Source organism: Arvicanthis niloticus, chromosome 3 (assembly GCF_011762505.2).
Source record: "Arvicanthis niloticus isolate mArvNil1 chromosome 3, mArvNil1.pat.X, whole genome shotgun sequence".
Classification (NCBI taxonomy): domain Eukaryota; kingdom Metazoa; phylum Chordata; class Mammalia; order Rodentia; family Muridae; genus Arvicanthis; species Arvicanthis niloticus.
The window spans coordinates 123,693,323-123,705,500 of NC_047660.1; the positions used below are offsets into that span (position 1 = coordinate 123,693,323).

The following is a 12,178-nucleotide window of genomic DNA, read 5'->3' on the forward strand; positions in this document are numbered from 1 at the left end:
TGCCATTGAACCGGCGTCACTGCAGCTCCAAGGTCGCCCGTTGATGATGTGAGGGCGCCTGCCAGTTCCTGCCACGCCCGGGGGGGTGAGCTGCGGTGGCGGCAGCTTCAGCTGCTGCTCTCAGGCTGCCGCAGTGTTAGGGGCTTCTTCCTGAGCGAGTGCGGGCGGAGGAGCGAGGACGCCGGGCCATTCCGGTGAGTAAGCTCCCGCGTGCGATTCGAATTTGCCCTTGTCAACTTCTCCCGAAGGCAGAGAAGCCTTCCTGTCCCGCGTCCCTCTGATCTCCGGAGGTCACTCACGGAAGAATCCCGACCCGAGATGGGAAAGGGATGTTTCCCAAGTGTGGGTGCAAAGTGATGGGAGCTGGGCGCTAGCCTCCGGGATTCACCCTATCTGCACCTTTGAAGATTGGCAGCTTCCCATCCTTTGCCAGACAGCATCCCATCTGGAGCTCCGTCGTTTTAGGATGAGTGGCTTTAATGTCTGGACGTTAAACCTTAAGCTCTCGGTGGCCATCTGTGATGCAAATGGATGGAGAGGACACTAGAAAGAGCTCTTTCTTTATTGGGCTTTTCTTTGCAATTGATTTGGAACCAGACTCCACATGTCTTTTGAGAGAGAGAGAAAGGGAGGGAGGGAGGGAGAGAGAGAGACAGAGAGAGAGACAGAGACAGAGAGAGAGAGAGAGAGAGAGGAAGACAGACAGACTTTAGGTTGAAGCTAAAAGAATGAATATATTGCCAGGTGTGTTTTCCAGTGCTAGCACTTTTGAGTCCCAAACACTTTTTTTTTTTTTAATCACGATTATGGCAATGAAGTCAATCATCTGCTTATGCATCTTTTTCTGCATCAGGAAAGATGGTAATTTTTTTTTTTGCTGGAAATTCACCTAGCTTATATGGACCACGGAACAAAATGAGCTAGACTCAAAGTTCTTGCTCTACATTAGTAAAAATGTTTGTGACTTTTCAAATCTTTGCTGTCCTATTAAAAGTCTGAGCTACAGTGAGCTCCAAATAGCATATTAGTGGTGGTGACATGACACTTGAAAACAAATTGTGAAGGACATTTGGTGGTGGGGAAGGACAAAATTAAAGGCTCTTTATTATCTCAGCAACTATCCAGCTTTCTATGTTTAAAATTAGGTAGTGTCTGACAAGCCTTAGACATTTAACCAGCGCATGCATACCTATGTGAAAGACTGTTTTTAATCGGACCCATTTTTACGTATGTGATGTATATGGCTGACTTAATCACTTACACTGCTCTCTAGTTGCTCATTATGTGAGACTCAGAAGACTTTATGTAGCAAGTCAAGATCTACAGCTAGACCTGCTTTGCTTCAGAGTTATGAATCAGGTTAAAAAGAATGGTTAAAAAGAATTTTCATAGTTGCCTAGTACTAGTTCTCTCATTCCTTGGCCATGAATACATCCATAACCCCTACTTTAGCACTCTGAACAAATTGTACACTCTGTCTGCTGGTTTCATCCTTCATAGAACTGCTCATTAAGACACTAAGAGCCCAGATCTACCTGGATACATTTTATTTCAAAAAAAAAAAAAAAAAAAAAAAAAAGAAAGAAAAAAGAAAGAAAGAAAAAAGAAAGAAAGAAAGAAAGAGAAAAACAAGATAGGATTGGACTTGTGTCACAAAGGTTCTTTCTAGTTCTCAGGTTTTATGGTTCTATGGTTATTATTCTTCACTGTGAATACTTAACATCCATAGTCACAAAGCAGTGCTATTCTTCCTTATGAATGTTTAACATTCATAGTCATAAAGACTATGGAAATTTGCTCTTTAATGTTTTTTACTTCACTGCTCAGACTATACTAGAGCCACCATGAGGGGTGGGGGATGTGAGGGGCAGGGGATGTCGTTCTTGCTCATTTTCTTCTGGTCTACAACTCGTTTATATCATCTGCCCGGTTCCTTCTTTGTTTTGTTTTGGATTTGTTGTTTTTTTTTTCTTGTTTTACTTTTTTGAAACAGTTTCACTATGTATCTCTGGCTGACCTGGAACTCAAAGAAATCTGCCTGCCTCTGCTTCTTGAGTGCTGAGATTAAAGTTGTGTGCTACCATGCCTGTCTCATTTGTAAAGTTACATTTGTTTGTTTGTTTGTTGCTGTGCATGTGTGCCTGGGAGCATGCCTGCATGAATACATGTAGAAATCAGAGGACAGCTTGTAGGATTTGATTTTCTCTTTCTCCTATGTGGATCCTGGGGATTAAACTCAGGGTGTCAGTCTTGGTGGCATGCACCTTTATCTCTCAGCCACCTTGCTGGCCCTGGACCAGCTTTTGAACCTCATTAAGTTATCCTACTTCGTTGGAAAGAAGTCATTGACCTGAGTCATTGACTTTACAGTCACATCTGTTCAGACCTGCAGTGTTCTTATAATAGCAATAATAAGAAGCACAGAAATAATACAGTGTACTGCATACCCAAGTGAACATTTTACCTAGTCATCATGGCCAGATAGCACCATCTGAGGTTGTTGGTTTGTGTGTTTGTTTTTTTTTTTTTTAAACAAATAGGCAACTAAAGCAGAATAATGAATGTACTCAAAATTATTTAATTACTGAATGATAGAAGTGGCTGTCAAACCATCCAGGGTCCAACCTTCACTTCAACATCTAAGCTCTTAACTGCGTAACAAAACCTGAGTAGTTTTATTCTAATTCAATTGTGCATTATTGCAACTCTTTATTTAGATGGAAACTCAACATTAAGTGACTTCCCTACCTCTGTGAGGAAACAGCAGAGCTGGGATTTGAACCTGTACATCTTTTACTTTAAGGTCCACGTTCTCCCCTCTGCTTCTCATCAAATGTTTTTAAATACTTTCTGTAGGTTGCTGTCCTGGGTGGTAAGGATGATCTTCACTGTTAAGAACCGTGTCCAGAAGAGAAGCCAGAGTTACATTAGTGTATTGAGCACAGTCACAGCAGTGTTCAGAGCTAGGGACAGAGAAAGGGCTGGAGGGGAAGGTTTGGGCCAGTCTTGGAAAAACAGATGGGAGTTAGCTTGGGTAAGGCAAAAGGGTAAGAGCTGTAAAGGGCTCAATTATGTCCTCAAAATTCTTAGGTAGTAGCTCAGTCTAACCCTCACTGCCTTAAAATGTATCTATATTTGTGTAGGGCTTCTGAGATGATTAAAATGAGACCCTTAAGGGTTTCAGTGCAACTTGACAAGGGTGCTTACAAGAAAAAAAAAAATTGGACACACTTCCTATACCTGCATAGGAAGATTGAAGTAAAAATTACCAACAAGGCCAAGAAGACAGGCCTCAGGAGAAAACAGACCTTCCAGTACCTTCATTTTGGACTTCCAACTCCCTGAACTCAGAGAGAATGTTATTTAACCTGCCCAGTCTGTGGTACTTTGTCCTTGTAGCCCCAGTAAATAATAAACAGGTGTCACAGGCAAAGGGCACGGTGTACAAAAAGCCTTTGAGATGTGACTCGGTGATTCAGGTTTCACTGTGAGCTTTGAGAGCTGAAGCTGGAGGCCAGGCTGGAAAGATAAGGACGACTTTGTATGCGATCCAAGGAGGCTGAAACTGAAGGGGTAAAATGGAGGATTTTGTAGCAGTGGGGAGACATTACATGTGCGGTTTACAAAGGCTGCGGCAATGGGAGAGATGCTGAAGCGGGAACACCAGTTCAGGCAGTTGCTTATCATAAGGAACTTAAATTCTCAAAATCTAAGGCACAGCTCCATGCGGGGATATGGCTCACTGGGTCAAGGCACCTGTCACCTGAGTTTGATACCTGGAGAGAACTGACTTTCCTGGATTGTCTGTCTCCTTGGCATCACATGTCTACCATGGCATGGATAAGCACATATACACAGCAATAAATAATATAGCAAAAAATTGTTTTAAAAAGTCATAGCCAACCTTAGGCCAGCTGACTTAGAATTTGCATGTACCTATTTTGACTTAAGTTTTGGCTTTATGTTTATTTTTTTTTTTTTTTACCTTTGCCTGCATAGATTGTAAAATATTCAGTAGTTTGTTACCCTATGAGGGATTTTTTTTAAAGGTATCTTTTATCTTTAGGATGCTTTTATTAGTATTTATACTCTTGTAATGCCTTCCTCTGGCTGCCTATGAAATATGTACTGTTAACCTCCATTCTGAATTCATAAAATATACAGAAATATAGGTTAAGTAGTTTTTCCAAGGGCACACAACTAATGAAGAGCCAAGTTAAAACTCAAAGTCAGCTATGCTCCCTTCGATATCTGCATTCTTAACCTCAACACTTTGCTACTGCCATGTACAAAAAATTAAGATCTTTTACCAAGTGTGACGGGAAACAGGGAGGAATTAAGATGAGTATGCTTGCTGTAAGGAATGGACAGTCCATCTGAGGGGATGTGGGATAATTGTAAAGGGGCCTTTAAAATGTTTATTTAAAAAACAGACAAACAGAATGCCAGAAGGGAATGCTGACTCTGAGCTGAGGCTCCTGGGAAGACTTGATGGAAAAGGGCATTTGAGCTGGTTAGAGTTTGGATTTGTAGAATTGAGAGAGGACATGAGAATTTCGAAGAAATTGCATGACCTATTTATTATAAGATTGAGGATTTCCTGGTGTTTTTAGGGAGCTAGTAAATGCTGTCCTTTGTTTCAGCTGAATATGTTGTTTGGTTGGTGAAGGAAGTAGGAGGAGTCAGCTTCTAGGGAGGTGATGATCCTTCCTTCCTTCCTTCCTTCCTTCCTTCCTTCCTTCTTTTTCTCTCTTTCTTTCTTTCTTTCTTTCTTTCTTTCTTTCTTTCTTTCTTTCTTTCCTCTTTCTAATGTGTCTCTGCATTTTGCTCACATGCATGTCTGTGCATCGTGTGCATGCCTGGTGCCCTTGCAAGTGTGAAGAGGGCATTGGATCCCTTAGGGCTAGAGTGATAGACAATTGTGAGCTGTCATGTGGACTAAGAATCAAACCTGAGTCCTCTGCAAAAACAAAAAGTTCTTGAGAATCCATTTCTCCAGTCCCATTTTAAGCCTGAATGAATGAAACATTTGCTGGATGTCATTATCTGTTTTTATAAGAGGAAGAAAAATGCATCTAGTCCGAGTTCCCCTGTCAACTGATTCTGTTTACACCGTCGCACAGGTCCCCGCTGTTGCCATTCACCATCCTAGGCCTTTCTTACAGCAGTCTGTGTGAAATGTGCTAAGAGTTCCCCAGTTATCTTTCTGTCTCTGGTCTTTCTCTTCCCGAAATTTATCCTCTATGCTGTCTCCAGATTGATTCCTCTTGAAAGCCACTTTGCTATGGGATCAAGCTCAGACTTCCTAACTTGAACTAGTTAGGTTTAAATCTCCAAACATATTATTTGCTGATAACTCCTCCCCTCCCCCATATTAATAGCTAAATGCTTGGGGACCCCTTCTCCAACCAACCTCTTTCCTTTTTGTGGGGTTCTGGTTTTGTTGTTTGTTTGATTACTTTGTTCTATAGATACTCTTGTTCTCAGCCAAATCTTTCATACTTAAGAAACTCACTAAAATCCTGAATCTAGTATGATGACCTCTCTCTCATCCCCTGCTATCTATCTATAGGATAGAGATGTTGTAATGCCCATTAAATATTTATTATCTTGTTTTCTTAGATTTCTGAGATCATGACATGTAAGATCTAATCATCTAGACCACAAGATCACAGCCTTTTCCCTGTTAGAGCTCAGATTTCTTAGCTCCTTAATGTCCTTTTTGGTAGAGACTGTTGTTTACTATATTGTATCTATTCTTTAATACCTTTAGTTTAATTCAAGAAACATTTATTGGAAGTTGTTAGGTATCTCGCATATTGACTAGTTCTTGATAGACTTATTTTTTGAAATTATTTTATAATTAACTTCTTAACATGTAACATGCCTGTTTCATTCCTAGCCTTACTGCTGACACACAGAACCTTGAAGACATCTAGAATGGTAGGCTATTCGTGCTGGGAAACAAGCACAGAGACTACTAGTGTTAAAGTGAAACTAATTCATTTTGTAAAGGCCACTGAGGTCTTTGGATCTTATCTGTATTTATCCACTAGTATTTGCCAGATGTTGAGTTCTGTTTCTTTGCAAAGCTTTTTTTTTAAATCAGATAAAAAAGGAAAAAACTGTCTAATAATTTTTTTTTAAAAGGATGTAATTTAAGAATTGATAAATTAGCTGAGTCAGGTGGGGCTGCACACCTTTGATCCCAGCACTTGGGAAGCAGAGGCATGTGAATCTCTGGGTTCCAGGACAGCCAGGGTTACACAGTGAAACCCTGTCTCAAAAACCAAACCAAACCAAACAACAACAAAGGTTGATATATTATGGAAGTCAGTGGGGAAAGAAATTGCTCAACAATTTAGTTACTTCTTCACCTCTGGCCTGGAGATATAGCAGTAGTACCAGGTTAGTCCCCCACACTGAAAAACAAAACAAAACAAAAAGCCCTCTGATTTAAAGAAATATTTATAAATAACAAGCCTCAGATAGTTATTGAATTGTTTGAGCTCCTACCATTGAATTCCCGTTCTGGTCATCAAACAAAGGACAGGACAAACAAAGGGTGATGGCATCTCCCTTTCTTCCCAAGAGGGCATGGAAGTGAATATAATATATGTATGAATGTAACAGACCAGACACTAAGGCATCTGATGAGCTGAGGCCTGAGTCGCAGTCAATTATAGAGAACTGGAAGGAAGGGTGTTCATGCAGTGAACCAGTGACTGAGGCTAAGAGAGGAGTGTGGGAAGGAGGCGATGGGAAGCTTGAGACATGCTTCTGTGGACGGCTGCAGCGTAGAAGAGAGTGGGACAGGTGAAGGCAAGAGCCTGTTTTGGAGTTTTTGTTACTAAATTTTTAAGTTGGTGTACAAAGTAATGGGCTCCCTTATGATATTTTCATGTATACATACTGTATGTATACATGTGTATATGCATACATGTGTATATGCATACACACCCTGTTCCCTTTGCCCTCCTCCTTGCTCGTTCCTTTTCCCTGCAAGTGGTTCTCCTGCCTTCATGTCACATGTACTCCACTACCTCTGTAAGATTGTGTCCTCTCCTCTCATAGTATCTGCTCTACCCTCCCCACACTCAACCAGTAACACACATTTAAATCTAGATTCTGCATATGAGAGAAAACACACAATACTTATCTTTATGCGACAGGCTTATTTTACTTAATATATCCTAATACTATATATTAAGTAAATATAATATATTAATATTATATATTAAGTAAATAATTTACTTAATAATGGTCTCCATTTTCTTTCAGATATTGTAATTTCATTCTTGATGGTTGAATAAATTTTTTTGTGTATGTGTTCCATATTTTGCTTATCCATCTGCCTATTAGTGGATATTTAAGTTGGTTTTGTTTCTTAGCTATTGTGAATAGTGTATCAATAAACATGGATGGATATACAAGTATCTTTGTGATGTGTTGTTAGCCATTTGAGTGTTTACTCAAGAGCTACATAAACTCTAACAGCACAAGGAAGTAACCCCAAGAATTATCATTGGGATTACATGAAATTAAAACTGTCAGCAAAGAGAAGAGACAGACTTCAGGATGGAAGAAAATCGTTGCCCTACAGATCTGACAGGGGATTAATATCTAGAATATCTAAAGAACTCCAAAATTAAACTCCGAAACCCCTTTAGGATCAATAATGAACCAAATAGACAGTTCTCAAAAGAAGAAGTAAAGATGGCTGAAAGTATCTTAAAAGTTACTCGGTGTCCTTAGCCTGCAGGAAATGCAAATTGAAACTGCTTTAAGAGTCTGTCTCACCCCAGTCACCCTGTCAGAATGATTGTCATTAAGAAGAGAAAAAAAAACCCTATTATTTAAAAAGTAGATTGGTTTTACAAACATGATCCTTGCTGACTTAGAGAGAAGGAAGGGTGCAGAGCTGGTGCTGGAGGCCTGCCGGGACCCCTGAAGGCTAACAGGCGATGGTGACAGTTTGAGATAGGGAGGTCCGGGTGGCGGTTGTGGGTGGATTTGAGATACCCAGTGGCTGTAGACTTTCCAGGATTGCTAATGGATCAGGTTTGTTGTGCTGAGGGAGGGAAGAGTCCACGGATTCTCATTAGGATGAAGAAAAGAAGAATAGAACTCAGGAAGGGACTGAAGAGCCAGACTGAGTGCTGTTAATGCCTACGAGGTTCCTGACATAGGGCAAATGAAGAGAGAGAAAGAAGGAAAAGAAAAGAAATAGCAACAAGAACAAAAAGTTGTTGCAGTCAGACTCCAACAGGTACCAGAAGGAAGGCTCCACACATAAGACTCCACAGAGGCTGGGATCGTTGCATTAGTTACTTTTTTTGTTGCTGTGACCAAAAACAACTTAAGAAAGAATTTATCTTGGCTTAGAGTTCTATAGACACAGAGGAGCCAGCAGCACCGGAAGCTGATATTGGAGTCGGGGAGGAGGAAGGGAAGAAGGGACAGGAAGAGAGGGAAAGAAACCGGAAGTGGAATGAAGCTATAAAACGTCAAAACCCACCTCTTCCTAGTGACATATTTCCTCCAGTAAGGCCCTACCCCCCAAAGGTTCCAAAATCTCCCAAATGGGCACCACCATCTGGGGATCGAGGGTTCCTATGAGTTTTGAATTTTTCATTCAAAGTACCAAGGGAATTCAGCGGGAAGTCCGAGGGGAAGAAGAAAGCTAAGGAAGGGTACCTAAGTGTGATTTGATTGGTTACCAAAGGGTGGTAGAAAAACCAGAGCTGTTTCTGGAGGGTTCAGGTGTGCCAGTATGGAGTATGAGGGATGAGGGACTTGAAAAATGAGAATAAATGCTTTTTAAGACTCTTGAATGCACCTCCTGAGAGAGCAGTGGTTGGGAGAAGTCCCCAAGCCCCAAAGAAGGGTGTTTTTAATACTCTTAGCTGGTTTTAATAATAGAAGATATTGACTGAGCATGATAATCACACGTTGGAGGCTAGCCTGAGCTACTTAGGAAGTTTCAGGCAAAAGTGAGACCCTGACTACAAAAATTGTAGATTTTGAGTGTGTTGGTAAGCCATAGAAGGTGGTGAAGTTAGTAGGCAGGGGTATCCAGTGGACCACAGTTCAGAGAAGGCAGGAGTGGGTGGTTACGTGGCTTACATGTAATTATTTTGTAATAATATATGTACATACAAGGCAAAAACTGAAAAGGATCTTTTAAAAAAAATATGTTAAGTTAGTTTTGCCATATAGTCCAGGCTGGCATCAAACCTGGGGTCCTTCTGCATTAGTCTCCCATGTTGGATTTTAGGGGTCCATGACCACTCCCTGCTCCAGTTTCTTCCTTGAGAGATTATGAGTTTTTACCCCAATCAAGTGTTCCTGTGAAAGCTGTAGATTCTAGGCATGCATTGCTGTGAAGAGTGAGAGTTGCTAAGAATTGGGATGGGGTGGGATGGGGAGTCAGAGATGGGTGAGAAAGTGCTGACGTAGAAGAGTCTCCAAAGAGAAAGAACAGACAAGCAGGCCATGGAGAGCTTGCCTGTGGTGTGATGCCATGTTGCTGACTACATTTGCAATAACCCTACACCGCAGTGTGGTTTTGTGACACTTTGGGAGAATTTAACTGTTTTGTATTTAAAACGTAGTCAATTTCAAAAAGGCATCTTTTCAAAAAGATTGATAATTTTTTAGAGTGAATGGTGTTTGGGGTCCCAGCACCAAAGCCCTGCACTCATGTCATGTAGAGGGTTGAGAGTTGGTTATTCAGGCCAGTGCTATAAATCACAAAGGGAAGCTTGTTGGCTAAGAAAGAGCACTCTGTCTGGGAGAGGAGAGGAGGAGCCTAGAAACCAGCAGCCATGTGTCTGAGATGGGACCGCTGTTCCCAAAGCATAGATTTAACAACTGGAAAACAAAACCCAAACCAAGAAACCATAGCTTTTTATCCTACTGAATTTGATTTTGTTCTCTCTTTTAGTCACAAAATTAAAAGACTACAAGTGAGGCTTATAGTAGTAGCTGTGAATCTTTTAAGCTATCTGATTATTTTCTCATGTGAGGCTTGTTTGAAATGCTTTGTCAATCAACTGCACATACTTAATGGAGAGCATAGGAAGTCTAAGCAATGAGCCAAGCCCAATCCTTTCCCCATTCACTACAAGAAAAGTAGGTACCTAGGTGCTGTTATTACTATAAAATGAGAGGTCATTCAACACCAAACCCTTTTGTATGAAGTTGGAGTTATTAATAAGTCTCACTGGGTAGCCCAGGTTAGTTTCCAACTTAGAGTCTTCTGGTCTCTCCATCCCAGATCAGAGTATATGCTCACACCACTGTGCCCATCTCATAACTTTCCCAAAGCCGGTACAGCAGTTTTTAGAATTTCTTTAAAATTGTTACTGGACTGAAATTGTATCCCTAATCAACTTTATTTGTTAAATTGCTTCTAATAGCTTACTTAGTTGTTTTATTTTTTTGAGACAGGGTCTCTCTATGTAGTCCTGGCTGTCCTAGACTCGATGTGTAGACTAGCCTGACCTCAAATTCACAGAGCGTTGCCTGCCTCTGCCTCCAGAGTGCTGGGAGCTCTGTGCCACCACATACGGCTAGCTTGCTTACTTTTAGTCAGTGATCCAGTAGGCTGGCATTGCTGTCGCTGTGTGTCATTTGCTGTTAGGTTTGGGGCATGCAAACTAAGACATGTCAAAGAGCTCTGAGTGCAGTGAGGAAAGACAACAGATGAGCTCACTGTCTTCTGGGATGACTTTGTCTGCAGAAGAGGGTTCTGTAAACACTAGTACAATCACAGTGAGAAGACGGAAGCTCTCTGTGTGTGTAATCCACTCCTGGTCTCTCTATTGATTAACAGGAAAACTTTCACAAAGGAAGAAAGGACGACCTCCACTCTCCTTGGGAGGCAGTAGAGAAAGAGCAGAGGGTTCATAGCCAGCCGAGGAAAAAGACGCCAGGTGAGAAAAGTGCTTGGCAGCAGTGCCAAAGGAAGAGAAGGCTGCCAGCTAAATCCCTTGTGCTTTAGGAAGTGCCAGGTGTAGGAAAACAACAGGTCCTGGGGTTCAGTCTCAAACAGATACCTTGTGGTTTCTCTGATAACCTGGTTATCTGGTCTCTCACCCCAACATGGGGCTAGAAAGGGGAGAGGCGTGCTGGCACCAGCATGTATGATGGTTGATAGCCTCACAAGGAACAGAGAAACAAATTAAAAGTGAACTTAAATATCTAAAATAACTAAATAAATAAATAAGCAATTTGTACACCGAGTATAGAGAGAAAGAAGTCTTTGTAAGCTGATCTTGGAGGCCTTCACATTACACCTTTAGGTATGTGCACATTGTATATAGTAGTTGCTGCTTACGAAAGTGACCCGAGTCAGCACAGGCCATTCCCCTCTCCCTTAGCCAGTTTTAGCCTTTCCTTACTATTGTGTCTTAACTTTAAATGAAAATTATCTTCTCATCTAGCTTGTATTTATTAGTGCTGTTATTATTATTAGTGTCAGTATGTATGAGTCGGGGGAGGGCACATGTGGAGGTCAGAGGACAACTTTCAGGAGTTTGTTCCCCTCCTTCTGCCATGGGGGTCCCAGATATCAAGCTCAAGTTGTCAGGCTTGGCAACAAGTAGCTTTACCCACTGAGCCATCTCTGTGGCCCCCCAGATAACGTGTGTGTGTGTATGTGTGTGTGTGTGTGTGTGTGTGTGTGTACAAGTTGAGGATTTGTTTGCTTTTCTCTTCTTTATCCCAGAATCAGTGTGTGTGCTTTTAAAGTGAGGAAATTGTTTTATAGTTATCTCTGAAGCCCTTTCAAATGACATAAACTTCTTGTGCCTCCTAGTCACTTGTCAGGCCTCAGAGGTTAGAGGTATCAACTGTAGAATAGGCTTGGGTTTCATCCCTGTCTCTCACTAGCTTCAGTATGTCTATAAAATGGTGACAATAATGTCCACATCCTGGGGCTGCTGTGAGGATTATGGGTGGAAAGCTTTGAAGTCAGTGCCAAGGTTTGTATGTGTTCAGCCTACGCTAGACACTGTATTAGGAAAGCCAGTTTAGAGCAGAGATGTGAATATAGTTTTTCATTGAAACTCAGGAAGCTTTTACGTCGATATTATGAATTGTTTCTTAGAAATGGATCTTAGAAACTTCTGAATCTAGTTTCATTTGGCATACTCTTTAGGAAAGTCTGGGATTT

The 12,178-nt window shown here is 41.2% G+C and overlaps 1 protein-coding gene across 2 annotated transcripts in view; it reads left to right on the top strand.

Annotated features, from left to right (window-relative positions):
* Nucleotides 1-18: 18 nt before the first annotated feature.
* The window catches only part of Trak2 (trafficking kinesin protein 2), a 59,193-nt gene continuing 47,033 nt past the window's right edge, over nucleotides 19-12,178 (top strand). The window contains exons 1-2 of one of the 2 annotated variants that reach the window (XM_034498227.2): nucleotides 19-194; nucleotides 10,838-10,937. The gene's annotated coding sequence lies outside the window, so the exon portion shown is untranslated. The remainder of the gene's footprint in view (nucleotides 195-10,837; nucleotides 10,938-12,178) is intronic. The other variant, XM_034498226.2, reaches the window with a different exon arrangement.